We start from the raw sequence: 13,727 nt of genomic DNA, 5'->3' as shown, positions 1-13,727 counted from the left end.
AATTATACTAAGAATTGTAATTAAAACGCTTAAATCCTTTTTTGTGTTGATATCAGCAAGTTGTCGGCTAAGCATTAGTTTCGGGAATTAAATCAACAGCGGCCACAATGGGTGGTATGGGTGGCAGCAACTAAGGAATGCTCGAGGTGAGTTACGTTATGCTGATTTGATTTGTGTGTGCTATTCTAGCAAGGGGATTATAATTATTTTTTATTCACAATAGTTGTTAACAGTGTTGCCACATGCAAAACTGAAAGTAAAAACAAGTAAAAGCGCCTCAGCCGGGCCAAATCTTGTGTATCCCGCCACCATGGATCGCATTTATTATCTTCTTTGGAATTTTTATACCCATCACAAAAGGACGGACGGTCGTAAAAATCTAAGACAATCTTGCCTTGTCCGCCCGCCTGTCTGTTTAAATCACACAACAGTCTTTAAGAATAGAGATATTGAGCTGAAACTTTGCACAGTTTTTTTGTTTGTCCATAGGTAGTTTTAGTTTGAACATGGGCTATATCGGACTATATCTTGATATAGCCCCCATTCAGACCGATCTGCGATTTAAGGTCATTGGCTATAATTTTAATTTTAATAACAAATAAATAAAATGTTTTAATACAATTTGAGTGCGTAAAAACCTGTTCAAATACTCGAAGGCGGTGAAAATGGAAAAGTACAAATTCTAAGGACATTCCACATTAAAAACATGATACAAAAACATTTTATTAAAAACATGATATACTTCTGGGAATCAAGGCATATAAAATCAATAACTGAATACAAAGAATTGAAATTATTTTCAATGATTTTTTTGGTGCTTAGGGCGTTGAATAGTCAGTAACTTTCTGGTGTTAAAACCAATAACAGATTGGTATTAAAACCAATACCAGTTTGGTAATAAGGCTAGTACCAAACGGCACTAATCATTTTATGTTTCATCCATACCATCCCAATTTTGTATAGCGAGTTGTGTTAAGCTACAGAATATCCCTGTTCAATACGGCTTAGATCGGTCCAGAATAAAATGTTGCAGCTACATATACCGATCTGCTGATTTATGGTATTAAGCCTATCAAAACCTGCATTTATTACCCGACTTCGCTGAATTGTGAAACAGTGAGTTATTTTAAGCCTCCCTTATCCAAATATGGTCCAGATGGGATTAAATTTAAATATTGCTGTCATATAGACCTATCTGCCGACATAGACACTCCCGTCATCCGACCAGCATATGGTCCAGATAAGACAATATTTAGATATAGCTGTCATATAGACCGATCTTCCAATTTATTATATTTTAGTTCAACTTATTTTATTTTTTTATTTTAAGCCTGAAATAGGTTTATTTGACAGTTCTATAAAGAAAATGTGTCAAATAAACCTGTTTCAAATATTACGTTAAGTTTGGTGAATAAGGTTTAAAATCAAAAATTTTACTACTTATTATGAATCTTTCCGACTCATTTCATTTCATAATCTTTCCGACTAAATTACATCTGATGAGAGCTAAATGGCAACTCTGGTCGCATCACCTTGGTCTCTCATTGAAAAGTTTGTTTCCTTCCTTTGTTTCCGATTTGCGGACATAGTCACGTAATCAGACAATATTTAGATATAGCTGCCATATAGACCGATCTTCCAATTAAGAGTCTTAATCACATAAAAAGCGGATCCATTGCCCGATTTCGCTAAAACTGTGACTTGTATAAGAATTCTCAAGACCTGAATCAAATATTATCCAGACCAGCCGCTATTTGGATATAATTATGGATATGGTAATGGAGTTATAATTAAATGGGAAGAATAATATGATGGTGGTGGATATCCACCATCACACCCAATATGGTTGAAAAGTCTTCTAACCAAAGACGAAACGCGGCCCATAGTGGTTAGTATGTTGCGATTTCTGGTTTTCTTTTTCAATTCACAAAGAAAATCTTCGATCATTTAGCTCGTCTCGAAAGAGAAACAAACAAAAATTGTGAAATTTAATGATCTTCGCCCTAACACGCAACAAACTTGAAAATAAAAGGATTCAAGCCTGGGCACGCGGAGCATCAGCGAGAGCCATTGCCGTTGTCTGGCTTTCGAAGCCACCAATACAACTTCCAACAGATGCACAGAATCATGTGTACCATGGAAGTAGTGTGATTGTCGCAGAAAAAAAAGTTGTCATTACACGAAAACACATGCATTGGGAAAAGTACAGCTAATAGACAGGGTTGTCGAGCGTTGTTAATGTGGTATTTGTATCATACAGGCGTTTTCGCAATAAATACGATACATATACAACATACCAACACACGTCCCTTGAAGCCATCACACCTAATATGGTTGAAAAGCCTTCTAACCAAAGCCAAAACGCGTCCCATAGTGGTTGGTGTGTTGCGATCTCTGGCTTACCTTTTCCATTTGCAAAGAAAATCTCCGATCATTGAGCTCTTTCCGAAAGAGAAACAAACAAAAATTATTTTATTTCATTTCATTTCCCTTTATTTTTTTATTTATTTTACTTTGTTTTATTTTATTTTATTTTTTTATTTTATTTTATTTTATTTTATTTTTTTATATTTTTTTATTTTATTTTATTTATTTTATTTTATTTTACTTCATTTATATTTAATTTTTTTATTTTAAGCCTGAAATATGTTTATTTGACAGTTCTATAAAGAAAATATGTCAAATAAACCTATTTCAAATATTACGTTAAGTTTTGTGAATAAGGCGTCAAATCAAAAAATTTACTACTTATTATGAATCTTTCCGACTCATTTCATTTCATAATCTTTTCGACTAAATTACATCTGATGAGAACAAAATGGCAACTCTGGTCACATCACCTTGCTCTCTCATTGAAAAGTTTGTTTCCTTACCGTCTACTACTTTTATATTTACTAGCCATAGTTGTTTAGCATGCTGCGTTTTAACACCAGGTGAAAAGGTGAAAGGGTGAAAGTGTGCGGAAATCCCATGCACTAACATAAATTTAAAGTTGTGTGACTTTGTGACAGCGGTCACCCTATTTCACAGTAAGCATTAACAATTTTAATTTATTTAAGAATATGAAGAAAGAAGAGAGAGAGTGTGTGTGGGTAGGTAGGTAATGTAGTGGAGGTTGTGAGAAATTAATGACTACTGGTTTATCTGTATTTAAACAAAACGAATAAGAATTTAGCAAAATGAAACCGGTATATAAATAATTGGGTCCATAGCACTTAAACGGAAAGATGTTATCAGTGTTTTGAAAATTGCCTATTTATGGTTAATTAGAGGATGCGAAGTATTCAAAATAAATTTAAAAATAAACATTTCAAATTCTATTAACATTTGTACAATTTGATCATCATTATTTACATCAAACCCTTCACACAATTCCAAAGGTGGTTGAAGGCTTTGTTTTCATCCAAGGGAAGAAAAGATTCGCTATGTTTGATAAGATCTCCAGGCATTTTTTGTGATATCATAGCAATAGTATCAATATGAACAAACATATTATGTTGCTAGGTAAGCGTTGTTACTTAGGTATTAGGTTGTTTCGTAGCATTTTACTACAATAATAATTTTTTTCTAACAACCAACACGCAGGGGATGTTCCCTATGAATGCAGTGCATTGCGTTGACAAGTGGAAATTAGAAATTAGATGGGGAGAAAAGAACGTAGTGTACAGTGACATTTGCCTTAAATCACTGGATGTCATGGTGGTTGGGAAAAACATTAGCCGGAGTCGATTCCACATACGAACGTTTCGGGCAAAATAAAAATTCTTTCTGTAATACATTGTCCGTTCCGCTGGCCAATCAATTACAAACGGGTATTAGTTCCTGGAATGTCTGGTATTTCTGACTAACATCCTTACATCACGGATAAGAAGACGAATATCAGATGAACACACACCATGAAAGTACCGATAGAACAGCGCCAAACAATTTACATTGCGACGATGTTCAAGGGAGGCAATAGAGTTGGACTGTCCCCAATTAACGTCAACGCTCTCCTCTGTACACGGTCCAGTAGTTCCAGGGATGATTTTGAAGCTCCAGTCCATACATGTGAGTTGTACTCCATTTTCGGCCTTATGAATGTGGTATAGATGTTAAGAAGATCAGCTGGAGTTAAGTAGTTCTTACACCGTTTAAGGAAGCCTAAGCACTTGAATGCTTCTTTCGACACTTCAAATACATGTTTAGGCCAACGGACATCACTTTGTATTTTCATGCCCAGAAAATCAAGAGTTTCCGTTTGCTCAACATCTATACCGTTGATAGACAAAGATGATCGTAGTGGGTCAGCGAATCGTTTGTGTAACAACAAACAGCATTAAATCTACTCGACTCATTCGACCCCACTCAGAAATGGCCAGCAAATCCTGGCAGAGTGTATCGTCCATAACCCGCTTCTTGTCCTCAATCTCTCGAAAACTCGGCCTATGTTCGAATTAGTGCGAATGACAGAGATTACTGTCATCCGCAAATGAGTAGACCAGATTCGATGTCTGACTCAACAGATCGATGATGAAAATAAGAAAAAGAGAAGGAGAAAGGACAGAGCCTTGGGCTACACCTGCGATTAATTTATGTGCGTTGGAGACCTTTTTCAGCTTCATTGAAAGATTACTAATGCTTTGATTATTTGTTGCCCTTGTAAAGGACTTTTTATACCCTCCACCATAGGATGGAGGTATACTTATTTCGTCATTCTGTTTGTAACACCTCGAAATATGCGTCTAAGACCCCATAAAGTATATATATTCTTGATCGTCTTGTCATTTTAAGTCGATCTAGCCATGTCCGTCCGTCTGTCCTTCCGTCCATCTGTCTGTCGAAAGCGTGCTAACTTTAGAAGGAGTAAAGTAGTAAGGAAGGAGTAAATACTTTTTAGTAGTGTAGGTCGGTTGGGATTGTAAATGGACCAAATCGGTCCATGTTTTGATATAGCTGCCCTATAAACCGATCTTGGGTCCTGACTTCTTGAGCCTCTAGAGGGCGCAATTCTTTTCCGATTGGAATGAAATTTTGCACGTGGTGTTTTGGTATCACTTCCAACAACTGCGCTAAGTATGATTTAAATCGGTTCATAATCTGGTATAGCTGTCATGTAAACCGATCTTGGATCTTGATTTCTTGGGCCTCTAGAGCACGCAATTCTCATCCAATTTGGCTGAAATTTTGTATGAGGTGTTTTGTTATGGCTTCGAATAACTGTGCTAAGTATAGCGCAAATCGGAACATAACCTGATATAGCTGCCATATAAACCGATCTGAGATCTCGACTTCTTGAGCCTCTAGAGGGCGCAATTCTCATCCGATTTGGTAGAATTTTTGTACAACGGCTTCTCTCATGACCTCCAACATACATATCTAGTATGGTCTGAATCGATCAATAGCTTGATACAGCTCCCATATAAACCGATCTCCCGATTTTGCTTCTTGATTCCCTACAAGGCGCAATTCTTATCCGAATGAACTGAAATATTACACAATGACTTCTACAATGTTCAGCATTCATTTATGGTCTGAATCGGACTATAACTTGATATAGCTCCAATAGCATAACAATTCTTATTCAATATTCTTTGTTTGCCTAAAAAGAGATACCGCGCATATAGCTCGACAAATGCGATCCATGGTCGAGGGTATATAAGATTCGACCCGGCCGAATTTAGCACGCTCTTACTTGTTGTACATACTAATAAATGAGTACTTTTACACCAAAAGAGTGTGACAGATTGGCCAAACGAATGTATAGTTTTTTATCACCATGTGTTTGCTAGCGAAAAAATGGCTAGAGCTGCGTACCGGCCTTAATAAAAGCATTAAGTTCCGCAGGACCAATCATAACAGCTTTGTTCTTAAGGAAATCAATGAAAAGAAGTGAAGTGTAAAACATGGATAATATTCCAAAATAAATATTTCACCACCTACAATGCACCCGCCATTCTTGGAGTTGAGAAAATTTGTTAATTGGACAAATTCTGTTGTCGAATCCCTTAAGGTGTCAAAAATCGCAATATGCCTTGCTAAGCAACTGCTGCAAACTACAGCATACCTTTTTCCCTCACATTTATGTTTTTTTAAACTGAAGTAATAAAACAATGATCTCAAGCTGAACAATTTTCTATTTAAATCAAAGTATTTTTATTTGTTATAGGTTGCACCTTTTAAATTCCTCATTCCACCCCATTATTCAGAGTCAACAACGGTCTACTAACAAACCAAATAAACGATGTCATGCTTATTTTGCCGCTGCTACTGCTTCCTACCAACCATCAACATTCGAAATATATTGAAACAATGAAGTGAAATGTTATAATCTGAGATTTATACAAGCAAACATATTTCTTGGTAAAACTTAATTTTTCTCATATAAAATTTTCCTAGGAACTTGGAACATTCTTGCCAACGTATTGCCACATATGCAATAAAAGAAAAACATCAAGTCATCAATCTTGCTTTCGCCGCTATACACGAGTGCGCACACACACAAGCAGGCACATTATGCCCATACATATGGGATTTTTCGTATACATGAATTGAAAAATAAAACTCAAATAAATATTTCAGACAAGTCATAGTTGTTGTGATACTCATCGAGATTATCGAAATACAGATAAGAATGATGCTGTTTGTATGATACAAGAGGGGGAGAAAGAGAGAAGGGAAAGTAGAGCAGAGTAGAGATAAGCACAAACTTTTTTGGCCGACATTGGAGATAACGATGAAGGAGTAAGAGCAAAACTAAACACACTTGCTACATAGTTTCTGTTCCCACTTACTGGAGGAAGAAGTCAACACATAAAGAAAAATCCCTAGAAAATTTCAATACCGAAAAAATCCTGGGAGTTTTAAAAGTAAGAACACTTGTTGTTGCCGCTGTTGTGTGTTTCAAATACACTTCGTTCTGAAGGTGCATACATTCATCAGGTAGTACTTGCTACACGGATGGATCAAAGCTAAGTGACAGAACAGGTCTAGGCGAAACGGAAACAAAACTACCTTTCCCCCCAAAAGGAAGAGTAAAAGAACGACATTAACCCATAAGAACGGGTTACAAAACTACTCTTCCCCAAGGGAAAGGGTAACAAAACCACCTTTTCTCAAGAGGAAGGGTAACCAAACTACCGTTACTCAAGGAAAAGGGTTAAAAAAACTCCCAAGGGAAAAGATTACAAAGGAAAAGGGCAACAAAAGGGTACACTTTGAGAACAAAGGAAAAGGGGAACAAAACTATCCATCTCAAAGGAAAAAGGTAAAAAAAGTACCATTCTCAAAGGAAACGTGTAAAAACACTACCCTTCTTAAAAAAAAGGGGTACAAAACTACCCTTCTCAAAGGAAAAAGGGGTACAAAACTACCCTTCTCAAAAGAAAAAGGGGTACAAAACAACCCTTCTTAAAAAGGAAAACGGGACAAAACTACCCATCTCAAAGGGAAAAGGTAAAAAAGTACCCTTCTCAAAGGAAAAGGGTAACGAAACTTCACTTCTCAAAGGAAAAGCGGGTACAAAACTACCCTTGTCAAAGGAAAAAGGGTACAAAACTACCCTTTAAAAGGAACAGGGTAACAAAACTACCCACCTCAAAGGAAAAAGATAACAACACTATCCTTCTCAAAGGATAAAGGTCTACAAAACTAGCCTTCTCAAAGGTAAAGGGGTACAACCTACCATTTTCAAAGAAAACGGGTAACAAAACAGCCCTTCTCAAATGAAAAGTGTAACAAAGCTATCCTTCTTAAAGGAAAAAGGTAACAAAACTATCCTTTTCAAAGGAAAAATGTGTACAAGACAAACCTTCTCAAAGGAAAAGGGTCACAAAACCAACCTTCTCAAAGGAAAAGGGTAACAAAACCACCCTTGTCAAAGGAAAAGGGTAACAAAACTACCCTTTTCCAAGGAAAAGTTGTACAATAATACCCTCCCAAAAGGAAAGTATCATTCTCATAGGAAAAGGGTAACAAATTAAAAGGACAACAAAACTTCTTTCCTCAAAGGAAACGAGTAACAAAGCTACCCTTCTCAAAGGAAAATGGTAACAAAATTTCCCTTGTCAAGGGAAAAGGGTAACAAAATTACCCTTCTCAAAAGAAAAGAGTAACAAAACTACCCTTTTCAAGGGAAAAGGGTAACACATCTATGCTTCTCGAAGGAAAAGGGGAACAAAACTACTCTTCTCAAAGGAAAAGGGTATCAAAACTACCCTTCTCAAATGAAAAGGGTAACAAAACTACCCTTCTCAATGATACAAACCTACCCTTCTCAAAGGAAAAGAGTAACGAAACTACCCTTCTCAAAGGAAAAGGGTAACAAAACTACCCTTCTCATAGGAAGAAGGGTAATAAAACAACCCTGCACAAAGGAAAAGTGCAACAAAACAAACGTTCTCAAAGGAAGAAGGGTAATAAAACTACCCTTCTCAAAGTAAAAGGGTAACACATCTACCCTTCTCGAAGGAAAAGGGGAACAAAACCACTCTCTCAAAGGAAAAGGGTAACAAAACTACCCTTCTCAATGGTACAAACCTACCATTCTCAAAGGAAAAGAGTAACGAAATTACCCTTCTCAAAGGAAAAGGGTAACAAAACTACCCTTCTCAAAGGAAGGAGGGTAATAAAACTACCCTGCTCAAAGGAAATGGGTAACAAAACAAACCTTCTCAAAGGAAGAAGGATAACCAAACTTACCTTCTCAATGGAAGAAGGGGAACAAAACTAGCCTTCTCAAGGGAAAAGGGTAACGAAACTACCCTTCTCAAAGATGGAAGGGTAATAAAACTACCCTTCTAAAATGAAAAGGGTAAAAAACTACCCTTCTCAAAGGAAGATGGGTAATAAAACTACCCTTCTCAAAGTAAAAGCGTAACGGAACTACCCTTCTCAAAAGAAAAACGTAACAAATCTACCCCTCTCAAAGGAAAAAGTGTAACAAAACTACGTTTCCCAAAAGAAAGGGTATAAAAACTACCCTTCTCAAAGGAAAATGGTAACAAAACTTCCCTTCTCAAAGGAAAAGGGGGACAAAACTACCTTTCCCCAAAAGAAAGGGTAATAACATTACCTTTCCCAAAAGAAAGGGTAACAAAACTACCCTTCTCAAAGGAAAAGAGTAACAAAACTACCCTTATCTAGGGAAAAGGGTAACAAAACTACCATTCTCAAAGGAAAGGGGGGGCAAAACTACCTTTCCCCAAAAGAAAGGGTAATAAAACTACCTTTCCCAAAAGAAAGGATAACAAAACTACCCTTCTTAAAGGAAACGAGTAACAAAACTACCCTTCTCTAGGGAAAAGAGTAACAAAACTACCCTTCTCGAAGGAAGAAGGGGAATAAAACTACCCTTCTCAAAGGAAAAAGGGTAACAAAACTACACTTCTCAAGGTAAAGGGTAACAAAATTACCCTTTTCAAAGGAAAAGGGTAAAAACTACCCTTCTCAAATGAAAAGGGTAACAAAACTATCCTTCTCAATGGTACAAACCTACCATTCTTAAAGGAAAAGAGTAACGAAACTACCCTTCTCAAAGGAAAAGAGTAACGTAACTACCCTTCTCAAGGGAAAAGGATAACAAAACAAACCTTCTGAAAGGAAGAAGGGTAATAAAACTACCCTTCTCAAAGTAAAAGCGTAACGGAACTACCCTTCTCTAAGGAAAAGGGTAACAAAACTTCCCTTCCCTTCCCAAAAGGAAAAGTGTAAAAAATCTACCCTTCTCAAAGGACAAGGGTAAAAACTACCCTTCTAAAATTAAAAGGGTAACAAAACTACCCTTCTCAATGGTACAAACCTACCCTTCTCAAAGGAAAAAAGTATCAAAACTACCCTTCTCAAAGGAAAATGGTAACAAAACTACCCTTCTCAAATGAAAAGGGTAATAAAAAAATCCTTCCCAAGGTAGAAGAAGGCATGTGGGTAAGATGATGAAACGTTGGAACATTTCCTAAGTCAAAGCCCAGCTTTCGCAAATTTTTAAATATTTAAAGCGCATAAAAAGCCGATTGCTGGCTTACGTTAGGTGTTTTTCCAAAGGCTCAACCTAACCTAACATAAGTTTAACTCACTCCTTTACACAGTTTTTACGTTTTCCTCACCTATGGCAAAACAAATTTATTTTTAAATGTTATCACCGTTAGACTTTTTAAGTCTTCAGCTTTGTAAATAGAACCGAATATTTACATCTCTCATCACCTCCATAACAACAACCTTTAACAAACACGAGAAGATAAGAAAAACACAGTTTGAGAGACAGCCTATTTGGTCGACAATTTGAAAAGTTTTTCGTATGCGCTTGTCATTGTTGTTATTTGTCTTTATTATTACTCCTTCGCAAGAAAGTAGCCTGACATTGGCAAGGCCACCCAATGCACTGAACACAAATGGAAACCGAAAACTAATCTAAGTTCTTCAAGGTGACCAGATATACGAAAAAATCCTACTTAAGTAAAATATGTAGGTACTTAAAAGAAGAAATTAAAGAAAATTCTTTAAATAAATAGAATTTTGAAAAAAAATTCAATTGAAATACAATTTTAAAATATTTTCTACAGAAATAAAATTTTGAAAAAATTTCCTATAGAAATAAAATTTTGAAAAAATTTCCTATAGAAATAAAATTTTGAAAAAATTTTCTATGGAAATTAAATTTTGAAAAAATTTTTATAGAAATAAAATTTTGACAGAATCTTCTAAAAAAGATATTAAAAAAATTTTGTATGAGAATATAATTAAAAAAAAAATATGGAAAAAAATTTTATAAATTTTTCGGAAGAAAAAAATTTCATAAAATTTTTGATAGAAATTAAAAAAAATATATATAAAAACATTTTATAAATTTTTCGGAAGAAAAAAATTGATAAAATTTTCGGTAGTTGTTAATAAATTTTTTTTATAGAAATTAAAAAATGATAAAATTTTTTAAAAAATGTAATTTACACAAAAACAAACTTTTTATAGAGATAAACTTTTTAAAAAAATAAAATTTTCACAAATTTTCCTATAAAAAGGTTCACACAATTTTCCACACAAATAGTATTCTGACAATTTCCTACAACATCGATTAATTTTTCTTTGAAAATTTGTTTGCAAGTTATTGTCCCACCAGAACTAAAAAGCACCTTGTGGCTTTCCTTGGCCACCTTTATGGTATCCCCATGAAAGCGTAACTTTCCCAACGCCTTAATAACCACTTACGGAACAATACCCAAAGGACTTATGAGTAAGTGAGTGTTAAGATGGGAAAACCAACAAGCAGCAACGTCCTAAGAAAACAATTTAATTTTGATTTCTTGTCCCAAAAGTCCTTTGAGCTGGGTAACAATGTGATGCGTGGGTGTGTGTGTGTATGTAGACGAATTCCTATACAATAGGGAGAGCTGGTAGGCGGCTTAGTAATTGTATGTGTGTTTGTGTGTGGTTATGCATTGTTGATATTAGAAAAATCAAGTCATAAAAAAGGAATTCATAACGACACTTATCACTCTTCTCGGGATTTACTTCAGCATTGGTCCCTTACACACAACAGCCATAGTTATTCATATGTAGCCATACATATACAAACATAGGTATGTATGAATGGGTGTATATGTATGTGAATAGTGATATCCTTGTTGTTCTCCTAATAAAATCATAAAACAATTTTTAATGTTGACCCATAACTCATTGTGTTACAGCAGAGCCACAAAATTCCATATCATTTATTTTATTTTCTTGTTTCGTGCCACTAAAATGCTATGAAATTATTTTTGGAGGTGCTCCTTCCACGCGCTTTGAAACCGCGAAATGTTGGTATTTGATTTTCCTTTTCTATCCGCAGGTGACTTATCATCCTTTATTTTCAAAAGGAAATTTTTATTAAGTTAGTACCTTACATTATTACATTTCATAACAATCACTTCTTTCTCAGAAGATTTATTACATCACTTTGCGGCCCGTTGTCGTTGTTGTTGTATTCGTCGAAGACAACTGTCTGTGTTTCTTTGATATTTTGAATGTTGTTTGTTTAGGTCGTGGGTATGATAAGCATGCCTTTGCTAAGTGCCCTTTGATGATATTTTATATTCAAAGTCAAATAAAAATTTTCAAATTTTAAATAAATATGTTTAATTTATATTTAAATTTAAAGAGCTTTGAAAACAAAAAACTGAAAAAATTGAATTTTGATACACATTTTTATTATAAAATTGACAAGGAGAAAGTTGAATGTCAATTAACGGTTCTGCCAAATAACAGCTCTATCTATTGATGTCGATAATAATGTTTTGGCATTTTGGGGGGAAATGCCGAATGACGGTTTAATTTATGCCGATAATACTGTTTTCGCAATCTGGCAACGATCAAAATTCAAAAGGTTGGCGGACTAAAATGCAATTTTAAGACAATTCCTTCAGGGGGCGCCCCAATGAACTGATAAGTATGCCGATCAATACAATATGTAATACAAATAAGATATGCTTTTAATTGGAATACAAATTAAACAACTTATTACTTTGGCGAGGGCTGTCGCACTGTCGCAAATAAATATGTTTAATTTATATTTAAAATTAAAGAGCTTTGAAAACAAAAAACTGAAAAAATTGAATTTTGATACAAATTTTTATTATAAAATTGACAAGGAGAAAGTTGAATGTCAATTAACGGTTCTGCCAAATAACAGCTCTATCTATTGATGTCGATAATAATGTTTTAGCATTTTGGGGGGAAATGCCGAATAACGGTTTAATGTATGCCGATAATACTGTTTTCGCAATCTGGCAACGATCAAAATTCAAAAGGTTGGCGGACTGAAATGCAATTTTAAGACAATTCCTTCAGGGGGCGCCCCAATGAACTGATAAGTATGCCGATCAATACAATATGTAATACAAATAAGACATGCTTTTAATTGGAATACAAATTAAACAACTTATTACTTTGGCGAGGGCTGTCGCACTGCCAAAGAACTGAAAGGGAAAAAAAGATGGCTTAGACAAAATGGAATTCAATTGACAGCAATTTTAGTTGTTGCAGTAGCAGTTGTGTGGTACACTGACGCGGCAGCCCTTGCCGATGAAGGATTTCATCGGGTCAATCCGGTACATACAACCGGCTGCCATGGGATTGGTTGTTGTAATTTTAGTCTTCCTATCTGATTTCGTTGTGTGTTATACACTGAGGTGGCAGCCCTTGCCGATAAAAAACTAAATCGGGTCAATCCGGTACGTACAACCGGCTGCCATGGGATTGATCTGATTTCGTGAACACCTGTTGTGACAAACCGAATAGAGAAAGCATGATACTTTCATTGGATTATCCAGAGAGACTCGGGAGAAAAAGAGAATTCTGATATGGCTGAGTAGCCCAAAGAGAGGTTAAATAAACAAACAATACTATACAAATACAAACACTCTTAGTAAATTGATAACTCTTTGCTGACAAGTATACCGATCGATACAATATGTGATACAAATAAGACATGTTTGCAAATGGAATACAAATTTAACATCTAATTACGTCGGCGCGGGCCGTCGAACTGCCAAAGACCTCAAGGCAAAGATAAAGATGGCTTACGCAAAATGGGACACAATTGAAAGCAATTTAAGTCTTCCTATCTGATTTCGTTAGCACCTGTTGTGACAAACCGAATCGAGAAAGCATGATACTTTCATTGGATTGTCCAGATAGAAAGATAACTCTGATATAGCTGAGGAATTTGAATAGCTATCTTGTCAATCCCCTGGCAGCCGGTTGAGTCAATGGAG

General features: G+C 35.5%; 1 protein-coding gene across 1 annotated transcript in view; it reads right to left on the bottom strand.

Annotated features, from left to right (window-relative positions):
* Nucleotides 1-13,727, bottom strand: part of LOC106081455 (uncharacterized) — a 205,530-nt gene that overhangs the window by 181,437 nt on the left and 10,366 nt on the right. The window lies entirely within an intron of this gene.

Source organism: Stomoxys calcitrans, chromosome 5 (genome assembly GCF_963082655.1).
Source record: "Stomoxys calcitrans chromosome 5, idStoCalc2.1, whole genome shotgun sequence".
NCBI lineage: Eukaryota > Metazoa > Arthropoda > Insecta > Diptera > Muscidae > Stomoxys > Stomoxys calcitrans.
Note: the sequence above shows the minus strand (reverse complement) of the source record. Positions and strands in the feature narration are given on the sequence as shown.